A 13,730-nucleotide genomic window follows, 5' to 3' on the forward strand; every position below is an offset into this window, starting at 1 on the left:
TTAGTAGAAATAAACTTTTAAATAATTTTTTGTTCACATCACTTTTCTGCTTACCCTTATCCTTAGGATAAATTCTATAACCCCTTCCATGACTTACAAGGCCCCGCATGATTGGGAACCTGACTGTTGTCCTACCTCATTGTTTCCTACATTCCTCAGTGCTCCAGCAATACCTAGTTCTACTTCCTCTCTCTCTCTTTTTGTTGTGGAATAGGAACATGATCACTCTCTGCTATCTAAATCCCAACCTCTTTTCCTTCTCCCAAAATTCCCTTCCCTTCTCCACTAAGCTTGACTTCCTCCTTTTCCGGAGACAGACCTTCCTAATTATCCAGCAGATTCAGTTAGCTCCTATCATTATAAATATTTATAGTTCTCTGCAATTCCTCTTTCATACACTTGTAATTACATGTTTACATCTTTTCCTCTACACTGAGATACACTCCATGAGGAAAAAACATCGTGTCCATCGTGTTCCTAGATAAGTCTTCAGCATTTAGCACAACCCTTTGCAAACTCTGGGTACACATCATGGCCTGTGATAGTTAATAAATAAGTACTTGTGACCAGAGACAGTTTCATGACCATTGTCATTAATAACAGAATAATCATTGCTGCTATCTGGACAAGAACTACTCACAGTCAAAGGAAAAAGACAGGCAAACCTGAAGCAACTACAGAACTTTCAGTGGGTCTTTCCCTCAGATTTTATCCACCTTCCTTTTTCATGCTCAGGCATTGTAAGATTATATTCACAAAATTCAACATTTTGAAAAGTTTTTATTTAAATTTCAATTAGTTAACATATAGTGTACAGTTAGTTTCAGGTGTAGAATCTAGTGATTCAATACTTAATACAACACCCAGTGCTCATTACAACAAGTGCCCTCCTTAATCCCCACCACCTATTTAACCCATCCTCCCACACAAAGTTCAATATTTTTAAACATTTAGGATAGGGCAGAGAATTCAGAAAACAAACTGAGAAATAAAAAAATGATAAAAGCTCATTGCATGGTCATTAGATAGTCAGAAAGGCTAAACCAACTAAGGAAAGTAATGCTTTTTGAAGGTATTTAAATTAAATTCCTATCATTTAAAGGTTGTTAAATGATAGGAATAAAGTACATTTTCATGAAGAACAGTCTGATGAGTTTTGAAAAAAATAATTTAGTTAATCTGTCCAACTGGTTTGAAATAAAGTTTGTATTTACATCTCCATTATTTTTAAAGGGACAAAAACTTTATCTCTTCAAAAATCTGCCGTTGCTCTTTTTTCTCCCAATCCTTTCCCAACCCCTTACTTTTTTTAAATAGGAACTGCTGCAGAAAATAAATAATTAGCATAACAGAAACAAACCTAACATGTCATTTTATTTAATGTATATATTTACTGCATTTTTTCCTCTACCAGGTCTAAATAGTTCAGGTGACTTAAGAGCTGGTTTAAAAAAATATATATGTATCCAAATTTACCTTATATTTTTCCCTAGAGATATATTAGTCACTCTAGATTAAAAAGAAAAGATTTGTTAAATCATTTTTTATTTGCAGACACTGAAATACCAAATAATCCAAATAAATACCTAGCATGTGTAAGGCAAAAAGAGGTACACCATTGAAAATTATATTCTTATTTCCTATAGGGAAAATAGATACCTTTTTGTTTGTTTCTTTCAAACTTTTAATTGATTCTAGTTAGTTAACATATAGTGTAATATTTCAGGAGTAGAATGTAGTGATTCATATCGTACATAGAACACCCAGTGCACAACACAGGTGCCCTCCTTAATACCCATCACCCAGTTAGCCCATCCCCCGCCCACCAACCCTCAGTTTGTTCTTATGGCTTTGCTTCCCTCTTTTTTTCCTTCCCCTACATGTATCTGTTTTGTTTCTTAAGTTCCACATATGAGTGAAATCATATGGTATTTGTCTTTTTCTGACTGACTTATTTCGCTTAGCATAATACACTCTAGCTCCATCCACGTCATTGCAAATGGCAAGATTTCATTCTTTCTGATGGCTGACCACCTCTTCTTTATCCATTCATCAGTCAATGGACATTTGGGTTCTTTCCGTAATTTGGCTATTGGTGATAATGCTGCTATAAACATTGAGGTGCACGTATCCCTTCAAATTAGCATTTTTGTACCCTTTGGGTAAAAACCTAGTAGTGCAATTGCTAAGTTGTAGGGTAGTTCTATTTTTAACTTTTTGAGGAAACTCCATACTGTTTTTCAGAGCGGCTGTACCAGTTTCCATTCTTACCAAAAGTGTAAGATGGTTCTCCTTTCTCCACAACCTCACCAACATCTGTTTGTTTCCTGTGTTGTTGACTTTAGCCACTCTGACAGATGTGAGGTGGTATTGCACTGTAGCTTTGATTTGTATTTCCCTGATGATGAGTGATGTTGAGCATCTTCTCATGTGTGTTAGCCATCCATATGTCTTCCTTGGAAAAATGTCTATTCATGTCTTCTGCACATTTCTTAACCGGATTATTTGTTTTTTGAATGTTGTGTTTGATAAGTTCCTTATAGATTTGGATACTAACACTTTATCAGATGTCATTTGCAAATATCTTCTCCCATTCCATAGTCTGCCTTCTAGTTTTGTTGAATGTTTCCTTCATTCAGCGGAAGTTTTTATCTTGATGAAGTCCCAAGAGTTCATTTTTGCTTATGTTTTCCTTGCCTTGGGAGACATGTCTAGTAAGAAGTTGCTACGGCCGAGGTCAAAGAAGTTGCTGCTTGGTTCTGCCCTGGGATTTTGATGGTTTCCTATCTCACATTTAGGTCTCTAATCCATTTTAAATTTGTTTTTGTGTATGGTGTAAGAAGGTGGTCCAGTTTCATTCTTCTGCATGTTGCTGTCCAGGATTCCCAGCACCATTTGTTGAAGAGACTGTCTTTTTCCACTGGATATTCTTTCCTGCTTTGTCGAAGATTAGTTGACCATATAGTTGTGGGTTCATTTCTGAGTTTTCTGTTCTGTTCCACTGATCTATGTGTCTGTTTTTGTGCCAGTACCATGCTGTCTTGATGACTACAGCTTGAAGTGCAGAATGTGGTGCCACTGGCTTTGTTTTTCTTTTTCAAGATTGCTTTGACTATTCAAGATTTTTGTGTTTCCATACAAATTTTAAGATTGTTTGTTCTAGCTCTGTGAAAAAATGCTATCGGTATTTTGATAGGGATTACATTAAATGTGTGAATTGCTTGGGGTAGTGTAGAAATTTTAACAATATTTCTTCTTTCAATCCATGAGCATGGACTGTTTTTCCATTTCTTTGTGTCATCTTCAATTTCTTTGCAAGTGTTCTATAGTCTTCAGCATATAGATCTTTTACCTCTTTGGTTAGGTTTATTTCTAGGTTTCTTATGTTTTTTGGTGCAATTGTAAATGGGATCAATTCCTTTATTTCTCTTTCTGCTATTTTATTATTGGTATATAGAAATGCAACAGATTTCTGTATGTTGATTTTATATCCTGTAACTTTGTTGAATTCATGTATCAGTTCTAGCAATATTTTGGTGGAGTCTTTCAGGTATTCTACATAGAATATTATGTCTTCTGTGAATAGTGAAAGTTTGAGTTCTTCCTTGCTGATCTGGATGCCTTTTATTTCTTTTTGTTGTCTGGTTGCTAAGGCTAAGATTTCCAGAACCATGTTAAATAACAACTATCTTGTTCCTGTCCTCCTTGAGCAAAGGTCAAAGGCAGAGTAAAGAAAATTTTCAGAGTATCAAGACTCTTTAAATATAAAATTTATTTTTAAATAAAACATGTATTTCATATTTTACAACTTCAGCAATAGTTATTCCAGAATAATGAAATTCCCTATCATAATCAGCACTTTCCTTTTTGACACTTGATATTTCTTTGAAATTTATTTTTCATGGGTTTCTTTTATCCTTTTAGCACATTTTTTGTTTGTTTGCCTTAAGAGGTATTTATATACTTTCTGTTTATATGTATATATAGAGAGAGTAGGGGAGCAATCTAAGAAAAAATTAAATATATTTTATACCATTATAATTTTTTAAGAAAATGGAGATGGTATATACTATATATATGTATATATGTATACACACACACACACACACACATATATATATAATGCTAAGGTAAAATGTTCAATAAAACTCACCACTCCTGAATTTTTCTTCTTATCTTGGATGTTATTTAATTGCTACTTAAATTAAGGCAGAATATGAAAACTACCAGGCATTTTTCACTATTTCATTTGTGACAGTTTGTTGGATTGACAACTCATTTAAGAGAGCTTCTTCATAATTAGTATTCATTTCAAGTTATCTAAATTTATGGAGCAGTTAAATAAAATAACAAATTTGGTTAAAGAATAAAAGTCCAATTTTCAAAGAAGAATTTAAATAAAATTATTTGGATTTTTTTTTCCTTAGGAGGTTTTATCTGCAGTTTGTAGTATTACATAAAAATTATTAACATTCTTAGTTTGATAGCTGCATTATAATAAGCCATCATTTTAATAAACATCAATTTTCTCAATGCTTACTTGATAATTATGTTGGATTTGCCCAAACCATTTAAAGTATATCTCAAAATGAAAAATGCTACGCCTATGATACTGTTATACTTTTTTCTTTTTACTACTGTAAATGGATGGAAATATTTTGCCAATGATAAAGCAGAAAACTGCCTTTAATTTTTGCTCCTAATAAAAAAGCAAAATGCTTTTAATTTTCATTGTTTAGTTGCAGTTTGATAAAATTATCCATACTAATATGGAACAAGGTAGTAATCAAGATAATAATCAAGATAATAATAATTTTATAGTCCTGAATGACTTTCTTAAAAATACAGTGCACCATTGGTAAGAGAGAAAATCTCACAAGATTTCAGGAGAAGAAACAGAAATGAAAAATTAATCAGAAATTGAATATTTTTGGAATAGCAATCCAAGTATGTAGTTGATGTTTAATCATGAAGAATAATTCTTAGACTATTCCCAGTTGCCATATTCATAGTAGTAAAACTTCTCATTATGTATTTGTCATCCATTCTCTAGCTCACAACCTAGAAGATAGACATTATAAAAATAATATATAGTCTAGATATTTCATGTGGTTTAGATTTTTTGTTGTTGTTGGTATAGCACAATTTGCTTAAATAAATGAATTTGAGGTTAGTGATGATGATGTAGCAAGGGCAATTTTTCTTTATTGCAAAGTGTTATACCATAATATGCATTGTTCTCTTTATGAACTAGTTGTATGATTATAAGAACTAAATGGTATGCCATTGTGTATTCCATCTTTTATCATGGCATGCTGTAAAGGAGGAATAGCAATCACAGATGAAAACAATGTCCCTTATGCTTTTGAAAGAACTAATAGCACCCTTTGGAGTTGCTAATTGGCAAAAATCTGCAACCACAGACTTTCAAGGTACGGTTACCATGGCAAATTTGCTTTGAAGTTGGCACTTGTGAATATTTTACTTAATTTTCTTTCCAAGTTTGGGGACTGCATGAAAAACATTGTAATTCTTCCACACACAAGTAATTTTTGAGAAGTCCAATAAATGATTGCCATAACAATAATTTTGGTTATTTGTATAGAGGATAAATGAGGTTGTCACAAAAAGACTTTTCCTAATGTTTTGTAGTTATTTTCAATCCCTATTCTTCCCATAGTATTTGTGGTCTGTAAAAAGGTGAAGGGAAAATTTTTAAAGTCATTCTCTACTACTGTAGAAGAGCCAGCAATAAAACAATTCAAATCTCCCAAAAGTGGAAATATTAAATGTCTAGCTCAGAGACATAGTGCTTAATTGCTAGATTCTTATAAGTGGAGACTGTTTATGAAAGTCTGTGATCACGTAATAAGATTCATTTGACCATATTGATCTTGCACCTTCTGAAATTATCAAAAATAAAATAATGTGGCTTATAAATAAAGATTAAAAGTTTTATACTTATAAACAGATGATTATTTAGATTTATAATTTAGCACTAAAAACCATGTTAGATTTCTCTCCTCTTAAAATTTGTACTTAGCAATATATTAAATAAAATATGTGAAAAAAGTGTTCAAATCAACTCGACTCAGCATTTATTTGACTAAGCAGAAATACAGGAATGTTAAACAAGGGAATTTAAGAAAATAGCAAGTAAAGAAAAATGTAAGGGTGAATACAATACTATCATGTAGTCACTGTAATGTGGTCATGTAGTAAGACAGGCCACCAAAAGGGAACTCTGTGTGTTCCTTTGCCTTCTTTCTTTGCACAGTAACACTTTCATGCTGTATCTCAATAGCAATCAAGTTAATATTTTAAAATTTTATATAAAAGATGTCTAAATTAATCAGACTAAAAGAATAGACATAGCTGAAAAATTATTAAGCACAGGCAATATTTGTATTACAAAAAATAAATGTACATAGGTGTCAGCATGTTCCTTATTTTAAGATGCTTTGTACCCCTAAATTAAATCATAGATTGCCTAATATTTATCAATTTTCTAGGGAGTCTGAATTAGCCTTATAAATAAAATAGTTATTAATCAATTACTTTCTTAGCAGTTTTGTTTAAAGTTCAGTTTCTTAAAAATAGAACTGGTATATATTTGAAGAAATAAGATCTGATATTCATTATTTTAGCTAACTTAAAAAATAGATAAAATAATTTCTTCCTACTTTTTATTTTTTCTTATATTTCCTTATGTTCAACGACTCAAATATATTGCTTTTCAAAAATAACATATTTATATACTATTTTAAATAAATTACTTGAAGTAATAAGGGTGTCATAGTCCTTTTTTGTATTGGACTTTCTGATCAGTAGTATTCTTATATAAATTTCACTATATTACAAGTGAGTAGAAAAGTTAATTAAGAAAATTGATAAAAGTATTAGATAAATGCTTTCTTGTTTATACCTTTAAAACGATAAGAAGTAATAATACAGTCAATTCTATACCATCATTCTAAAGCCCTTGAGAAACCAACAAATTGTCTTGAGTAAAAGTAGTAATGATCATGTGGTTGTATACTTTATGAGAACATGGACTACTGATGACTTATTTTTTATCCTCCAGTGTATAGTCTAGTATCTTCCTAGTAGGTCTTCAGTAAATATTTTTTTTAATAATAGTTTCTTTAAAAAAAATGTAGCTTAGCCAATAATATAGGGTTTATTTTTAAAGGAATGAACTCCTAAAAACATTTTTAAAGTATTTCAAAGTCATATATCTCTAAGGGCATTGTTGAGAAATCATTTCCTGCTTCAATGACTTCATACTGTTTAAGTGAATAAGTGGGATTGAATCTGGGTTCTCTTATTTCCTGAAAATGACTGGACATCTGTTTATTCTACAAAATCTTTGATGCTTAGCTTTCTCATCTATAATTTGAAGGACTAAATTATACTTACAACACTGGATTGTTGTGAGGATCAAATGAGTTAGTAAGTCTGAAGAGTTTAAAGTAAGGTTAGAACATCATTGCCATTCAGTGAATGTTTTTGTCTATGCAGATATTTAATACGGATAATACATAATACATGTTAATGTGCACAGAAAAATGTTATTGTTCTTACTTAGGGTAAAAACCGTAATTGCTATATCCCTTCATAGTTTCTCAAAACGCTTTAACTTTCACCATTTAAGGTCCTCACAAAAACCCTGAGATAAACATGAAAGGTAATATTTTTCTTATTTTTTACAGATTAACTTATTGACAGTCAAAGCAGTTAAGTAAGATACCTAAAGATGAACGTCCTTAGAAACAAAAGGTTGAGAACCCAGCTTTCAAATTTGTATTGTTTCTATTTCATGACTGCCATAGTGGAGATTAATAATGAATTGTATATATGGGAATCAGCACAAGCTGCTGTGCAACCATGGTGCTATCTTACTTTCTGCTTAACCATATTTATTGCTATTGCATTCTTTGAGTTTATACATTTTAAAAATAGTTCATATTAAGAACATTTGTTTGGTTATTAAAGTCAGACTCTATTAAAAGTTGATTTTCTTAAATTTAGAACTACTTAAATAAGTTCTTAAAAATTGCATTTCTAATTCCACTGAACCATAAATTCATTAAATATTCTGGAACTGTTTAAGTAAAACATAATTACTCCTTATTTTACTAAAATATTGTCCAGCAAATGAATTACTTAATAGTTCCTTGCTTTGCTAAACATTTTGAAATCTGTCTTTCAAAACCTAAATCATGTAAAACTAATTATTTGTCACTGCCAAGATTACATTCTATAAACATTCCCTTAAAATTGAAATGATCTTGACAGATGTCTTTCTATTATTTTATAATTTCAAAGCTTGCATGTCTATATATAATAACCTTATCTGTTTGGTTTCTCAAGATGAAGCATACATTTGAGTTATAATTGTTTTTTTTGGTCTAAGCATTGCCTTTTTCCAAATATAACACTAGCATTCATCCAAAGCCCCAAATATAATATGACCACCTGAAAGCTAAGAGTCAGAGAGGGTAAAACAGTTTGAATGCATAACTTTATTTTTCCCAGACTTCAGAAAATTTGGATATAGATGGTAACACATTGATACTGACATCTCAATTTTCAGTCAAGTCAATGATTTTGTTCAAGCCACTAATGTCTTAACATATATATGTATAGCTAGATCTACTTCATTCAGTATTAGTGCTTGTAAAGTATTCTATCATGTAAATAAATTATTGAATGTTTAGTACTTTCCATATTTGCCTATAATTTGATTTTGTAATGTTTATGTAATATACTGCAGAAGTAACGTGTGATTATTAATGAGCTTATTCCTGCTGCATAGTGGGGCTGAAGGACCAACATACATTTGCCAGGTCTTGCTTCTATTCTGCATGGCCTTGCCTCTCCATCTATTCTGCTGGGCATTGAGACCTGCACACGAGGCTATCAGGGAGCTTAGATAGTGATGAACCTGGAAAGACTGCTGCCCTTCCTTTCATACAAGTATCAGTTAAAAGGAGCCAAACAAAGTAAAGTGTTCAGTAAATATGTGTGCAATTGATAACTTTTTAAACAGCAGTAGCTTCTATAATAATATAGATTTCCTTCTCAAAAAATGTCTTCCTAAAGTATTATGGTAGAGGCTTTTAAAGTCTTATGTTCACAACAGTACAAGATCAGTTCCTTGCTTCAATTCTTATATAAAAATGGGACCATGAAGGGAGATTAAATTTTTGTACCAGTTTTCTGAAAATAAGCTTTTGTCTTATTAGAATCTAGGCATGTGTCCAACACATTACACTCAGAAGCTTTACCCTTCCTCTGAAAAAAAAATATTAGGGGCTTAATTTTTGAATTATGGCAATCATTCCTGGGTTTTTCTTCTCTTTGAATAAATGGTTTTTACAATAGACATTTTCTTGGTCTCATGCCAATTGACTTTCATGTGACAGGTCCAGCAATGTCTGAACCCTCAAAGATGCATCTTGGTGTCCCAGTCAGAAGAGTCCTCAGTTTCTATACAGATGTATTAATGGTTGGGCCCATGACACAAATTTACCATGTCCAGACTTGTTTAAATTCCACTTACATTTAGACTGGGAGTTTGTTAATAAATGATTTAGCAATACATCAACACTAGCATTCTACATCATGATATTGTGGTTACATAAAATAGATCATTATTATTATATTTATCACTTATTTGTAAAAGAAAATACAAAGCTAAAACTCATCAGCTTCATCAGTGTGGGTGAATCTATGGCAGATGATGGGCCAAAGGCCCTCACCTTTCTAGATGGCTGAACTGCAACTCTAAGCTACTAACAGCAATGGATCAAATTGAATTTAATGTTCAAGAGACTGAAAGCCACAAAACCACATCAAGCACTATTGATTTTTCTTAAGTGCTGAAGCTTTTAGGGGGATTTTACGAAGAAGTGTATTGTATAGGTCTATGTGCCATCAATTTTGTTGGATTTTGAAAGTTGAATATAGTTTGGGAGAACTAAACAAATGGAGAGACATTTGGGGTTAATACAAATAAAATCAAGTTCCCAACCAATTGTTTGGTGGGAAATGGAAAAGACGTCACAGTCATTCAGTCTTACTGCACTGGAACAGTAGAAACCAACGATGCTATTAGACGCTGTTAACAAGGATAACCAAACAGGCTAAAATAGCACATGGATTGTCACACTTCACTACTTCGCACACAGAGGGGGACATGGCTAGCTCACCAGTCATGTTCATGTGTTTCAGAACAGCATCAGACATGTGCATGACAAAAGCATCCCACACACAACTCTGCATTTACAAATATTACCACCATACTAAATGATCTGTTTCAACTTGCCATTACATAAGTTCCCTCTTCCTGACAGTTTACTTAACACATATCACCCAATATATGCGTGGACTATATATTTCCAAGGCCAACCACTAAATCATCTAAATGTAAATTCAATATGGTTACATTGTTATCTGATGTTGTCTTGAATTAAAATATTTTCTATTTCAAGAACTCAAAGCCAAGAAAACAATTCAAAATGATCAAAGTGAGGTTGTTACTGACTTGTGTATATGTTCACATGCAAAGTGCAGATGAAAGGAGAATGAAAGTAAAACTAGTTTTTCCTGGGGAAGGAGGAACTATAATGCTTATCATTGAAACTGACCCTCTGTCTATTTAACTTCCATGCATATTGGACGATAATTTGAGACCTATAATTTTCCTCTAACTTCTCCCTTGTATACTGTTTAATATTGGTATATCTCTTGTATCTAAAAGGTCAGGGTTTTACATCTGTGTTCTTCCATAAAAATAATTTTTTGAAAAAATTTTATCCTTGACTTTATGAAGTCAACATAAAAATGAGTTTTATATTTATGGAAAGAAATAGTTTATGGTCGCTTCTTGGAAATGTTTTTTGTTAGAGAAGGAAAGCAGTTTTGATTTGAAAAATATCTTTCCATACAGCATAGATGATTTGGGGAATAATTATATTATGTGGTGGGCCATCCACATAGTTTCCTATGCAAACAACATAGATACTCATATCAATTTAAGGTCAGTTAATAATGAACACTGTGTAGAAATAAATTAGAAATTTAAAAACAAAAACATGAGTGAAATGGCTCAAATATATTTAAAGAAATATTTTCTCATTTATCTATTTATAGACATAGTCATCGTTAATCTGAACTGCTGTAATAAACTGAAGAAATTAGAATCTATTTCCAACAAAAGCAGATTAATATTCAAGTTGGAATATGAGAACTTTGTCCATTTATCTAAGAGAATATGTAACACAGACTACAGAGAAAGACTCAAAACAAATATTCCTGAGGGAAAATATTGAGCAATACAAAGTATTTTCTACAATTGTATAAGAGGTATTTAAAACAGATTTAGATAAATAATGTAGCATTGAAAAAACTTTTCATCCTATTGGGAAATTTTTATCAATATTTAAATTGATAACTCTTAAATTATGTAAGTAGTTATGATATTTTTGTTTTGTTTTGTATCCTATATTTCAAAGCATAGAATCTGAAAGTACTAAAGGTGATTATTTTATCAAATTTACCTTAATAAGTGTTTATTAAGTCCCAAAGGAGGGGAAGGAGAATATTGTTAAAAGTGTTGTTAGATTTGTTTCGGAAAGATTGATATTTGGCAACCACAGACAACTGTATTTTATGTGTATGTGTGAAGTCACAAGAGAACATAGTAAACCTTAAACAGTACCTTTATTGACTTTGTGATTAAGATTTTCAAGAAAGCATAATCATTGATTTCATATTAATCTAGAAAAAACTGTATTCAGGTATTTCCAACAAAATTTGAAGCTGTTCCAGAAAGCACAAATGAGATTCAGGAATGAAAATGTGATGGTTTTCCTTCCAGAAAATGAGTACTGTTACAAAGCAATTTTGGAGCATTCTTTTCAGCTTAATTTTGGAAAATAGTTGTAAGATGAGGATCCAGTTTTTTTTATTAAAGTGAATATCTCAATTATTAGGCAAATGTTTTGTTTTCATATGGTTATTGAAGAGAGAATAACGTGAATGACAAGGCAGTCTGGAAGACAAACTCTTTTTCCACTAACCAAAAATTGCAATTTCTCAAAAAAAAGAGTTAATTTTAGATCAAAATTGGAAAAGAGACAATGGAAAGAACTGTCAGCTGAGAAGTAGGCCTCTTGATAGCTTCTGTTATACACTAATATACCTTTCTCTGAAATATCGGAAATATAGGAAAAAGGAGTTGGTCTTCCACTAGATTTAAGATGTACCACTTCTGTTAAGGGTGATGGCTATTATCTAGTATGTTGGAAATTATTACATAATTACTGTGATCCAGATAAATCATCATTGTGGACATGAAACTTTATATTTCCCTATAGAGAGCTTAGAAAACCTCAGTAGGAAAAAGTTAAATGGACTTCCATCTAGTTTTTTTTTTTTTTTTCTTAATTCAGTCCCATAATTCCTCAGGTCAATTCATGATTTGATATGCAGCTGCAGTACAAATCAAGATTCCATCTCAGTTTTCCAAAGATGATCCATCTGTCTTAAGTCCCATGCATGGAGGATTGGGGAGATTCATTTAGGTGACTGTCTTTCACAAGAAGAGAAGATTTCCCCTTGATGGTGCCCAGGGTTAGCATAGGAGTTTGGCAATCATTTGGGTTCAATGCACACATTTGTCTCCTATGCACCTAGCTTTCTGGGGGTTATGGTATATCTTCCAACTGATCCCATCATGACTCAGGCTACTGCCATCTACTGTCCGGAGCAAGTACTCTGGCTCTAATTCTCAACTAAACTTTCCCTTGGGCAAATGGAAACCCAGATTTCATAGATCTTCATATGAGAGCCCTGAAGAAGTTTGGAGATAGTCAGCAATACCTCCTATAAGTGTTCCATGAAACTATTTCCTTTACTTTCCCTATATCCAAATGACAGGACCATATGAGGCTGTCATTTTCAAGTGTCCTTATGGCCAGAGATTCAATGTTCTCTTAGCCTCAAATTACTTATATTATAAATAAACCCTGCTTTGTTTCTTTTTTATACTTATTGAATTTTCTCTACAAATTATTTTCATTTTCTTCCAGGACAATGTTCTTTACTATTTTACTAGTGTTGGTGATTCCTTAGTTCACAAATATTTCCAAATCTGTGATTTGTAGCATGTCAATTAAGAATTTGGGCTATTGGGCGCCTGGGTGGCTCAGTCGTTAAGCGTCTGCCTTCGGCTCAGGTCATGATCCCAGGGTCCTGGGATCGAGTCCCACATCGGGCTCCCTGCTCGGCAGGAGGCCTGCTTCTCCCTCTCCCACTCCCCCTGCTTGTGTTCCTGCTCTCGCTGTCTCTCTCTGTCAAATGAATAAATAAAATCTTTAAAAAAAAAAAAAAGAATTTGGGCTATTGCTTCATTATTCTTTAAAGGGATGCTGGGGGCAATTTGGAAAGGCGAATAGAATATATTTTTACTTTTTCACATTGTTGATAGGTCAGACATGAGTATTCCTCAGAAAATCTTGTCACAGTTACTATCTGCAGGCATTTTTAGTCTTAAGTCTTAGACTGCTTTTTTTTTTTTAAGATTTTATTAATTTATTTGAGAGAGAGAGAGAAAGCACAGAGGGAGAGTGAGAAGCAGACTCCCCACTTAACAGAGAGCCCAATATAGGACTCGATCCCAGGACCCTGAGATATGACCTGAGCGGAAATCAAGAGTCAGCCTT

This window comes from Mirounga leonina, unplaced genomic scaffold (genome assembly GCF_011800145.1).
Source record: "Mirounga leonina isolate KUSES-001 unplaced genomic scaffold, KU_Mleo_1.0 Mir_169, whole genome shotgun sequence".
NCBI lineage: Eukaryota > Metazoa > Chordata > Mammalia > Carnivora > Phocidae > Mirounga > Mirounga leonina.